Genomic DNA, 3,156 nt, shown 5'->3' on the forward strand with positions numbered 1-3,156 from the left:
TTCTTTGGCACTGGGATGATTGTGGCTGATTTTAGACAGGATGGGATGGCTGCTTCATCCAGTGAGAGGTTGAATATTCTGGTAAAGATTAGGGTGAGCTGGTGGGCACATGCTCTTAGCACTTTATTCCGTCTGGACCGACTGCCTTCCTGGGGTTCACTGCTAGGAACACACGTCTGACATCGTGCTCCGTTACAGTGAATGGAGCGGTGCAGGAACCAGGTGAGGATGGGAGCAGGGCTGAAGCAGATGAGTGCTGCTGTTGTGGTGTTTCAAAGCGGGCGAAGAAGCTGTTTATTTCGTCTGCTAGCTGCACACTCAGGTTTTTGGTTTTCACAGTTCTGCCTCTGTGGTTTATGATGTCTTTTATTCCCTGCCACACCTCCCTTGTGTTGTTGCTGGACAGGTGGGACCCCTTTTCAGGTCAGCTCAAGCAGCCCTGTACAGAGCTCTGTCACCTGACCTAAAGGCAGCATCGTGGGCTTTGAGGAGTGTGCAGACCTCGCTGGTCATCCAGGGTTTTTAGTTTAGGAAAACCCGAATGCTTTTGTCCACAGTCACATTTGCAATACATCTATTAATCCCCATATCCAAGTATCAAAAATTGTAAAAACAAATTACGTTCTTTCCTCAGTTTCTATTAATAAGACTTAAATTTACATGAAATTATTCAACATTATATACATTATTCACAAGGAGACAAAGCATTCAAAAACAACACGGAGAATGTCTTGATGCATGCTCAATCATCCAGGTAATTAAATCCCCAAAGTTTGATTCTGTTCATCTGGACATAGCATTTTCAATGGGAGAGGTTTTGTCACTCATCCAAGTGACTTCTTCAGTCTCAACTGATTTCCCCAATCTTATAAACAGTACATTGGATTTTCAGTCATTATGCAATGTACTGTTTAATAAAAAAAAAAGTTTTTCTTGGCTTGACAACATACATTTGTCTTCATTTCAAATAAGTAGTTATTTTTCACACAGAGAGCAATACCATTCTCCAGTCTCTGCTGTCCAAAACTGCGCTGTATTCACCTAGAGGCACTGTGTGTAAAACCAATTTAAATAGCTCTCATGCAGGAACAAAGCAATTGTATAAAATGAAGAGAAGGAACGGAGCAATAAATAGATTAATATAGAGATATGAAAATAAACTTAAATATAGACATAGGAACACAAGTATTAACATTAATGTTTCTGGGATATAATAAAATATATAAGCATACAGGTGTCTAAGCAAACATTGCGGCATGCAAACTGAGAGAGTGCAGTGAGTCATGTTTATTCCTGTTCAATATGTGTCTGAATTAAAAAGTCTGATAGCAGCAGCAACAACAGGCAATGCCTTCCTGATGACTTTCCCTTTTTATAGTCAGTGGGTGTGTGGGCAGACAACTCTGGCTTGTCACCCAGTTGGATTGCCTGGTATTTGTAAGATGGCACTATCTACAAATCAGGACACATTACCTGTGATATTTAAAAAATGACATGATGACATAGTCCGTGGTCAGTTTACTGAGCATTTCTCAGTTTTGTTCTTTATAGTTCTGTTCATCATATCATTGTTTGTGAGTCCTGGATTATTTGATGATATGTTTACATTATGTATTCTTTTGTTTTCAGTTCCATATTGCTTTTTAGTGTAGTTCTTCTTCAGTGTTCCACAAGTGGATGGAACACTTGTGAAAACACTCTAGTGTTAAAGTCAGTCTTGTCTTCATGTCTGTTTACGGTTTTTGTCTGTGTCAAGCTCGTGTGTCTTAGTCTGGATTTTAGTTTGGTGGCCTCTTGTCTCTTTCTTGTGAGGAGTCTTACTTCCACTGTCTTCTTATTCCCAATGTATCCCTGCTGTGTTATGCATCTGTCTCCAATTCTCCTAATCGCCATCCTATTTATACATTTTGCCAATCTCCCGGTCTGAAGTACATTATTCTATTCTATTCTATTATATTCAATTCTATTCTATTTTATTTATACAGTGCCAAATCACAACAACAGTCACCTCAAGGCACTTTATATTGTAAGGTAGATCTTACAATTATACATGCATACATGCATTTCTTCACAGTCCTTACATCCACTGCACACAACTTTCTAACTGAAATTCTAGGGAGCAGTTTTTACATCTTGGTTTTCTATCTGATCTTTTGGGTTCTCCTGTTTTATTATTTTAATGGCTACAGTCTTTTTGTCAGCCATTCTGACACATTTTGCAACTCTGCCATAAGACCCTTCTCCAAGGAGAGTTAAAATGTGGTGTGCACCAAACCATTTTAAATTACAATAAAGAAACACCAGAGCATTAACCACAGCCGAATACTGTGCATCGACACATTGCAAGTATAATTTTTGCCTTTTTCTTTGTTTATTTTTTCCATGTTGTATTATAACTTACAAGGATTTGGCTCCCTTCCTATTAGATTATATCGACACAGAACAGAGAAGTGCATCAGGGCTGTGACCACAAAAAGTAGAGAAGAAATCGCTACTCGGAATGTTAATGTTTCAAAAGTGATTCAGAGCAGCGTTTGATCTCAAATCAAATGGGACTTATCACATTAATACTAGATTAGATCACAGTGCTGCTGTGGTTGGTTGTGCATGCCTTTAGAGGCAGGGTCTGCTCACTGAATCAACTGTAACAGCTGTAAAGTGCTGTTGTGAAATTGTTCTAAAACACTGAGGACCATGTTCCAATTTGTGAAAACAGCACCATTGCTTTCTTCTTGCCATTAGAAAGAATGCACATCTGTACTCGACTACAGAAATCTCTTCAACTGGCATCTTTAATATACGTCATACATATTACTGCTTCCACTCTCTATAGTGTCCCAAGAAAGATCAGCGCAGCTGATTAGAAAGATAAAAGAAGTCTCAATCTTAATGTTACAATGTGCACTAGTCCACTAAGCATCTGGGTGCAAATGTTTTGGGGGGCTTTCAGTGGAGCCAGTGTACCTAGATGGAAGGAAATATTCAATTTCAGCAAATCATCTGCTCTCCACATGGACTATGCAGTCACAACCTGCTCAAACATCATTGCTTGTAGTCTGAGTTCTAATGACCAAAGCACAAATGCAAACTAGATCATACATAGTATGCTGGAGTATTGGTAAGAGAAATAAACACACAGGACACAGTGAAGCGGTT

The sequence above is a fragment of the Neolamprologus brichardi genome, chromosome 17 (genome assembly GCF_056152115.1).
Source record: "Neolamprologus brichardi isolate AB-2024 chromosome 17, ASM5615211v1, whole genome shotgun sequence".
NCBI classification, from domain to species: Eukaryota; Metazoa; Chordata; class Actinopteri; order Cichliformes; family Cichlidae; genus Neolamprologus; species Neolamprologus brichardi.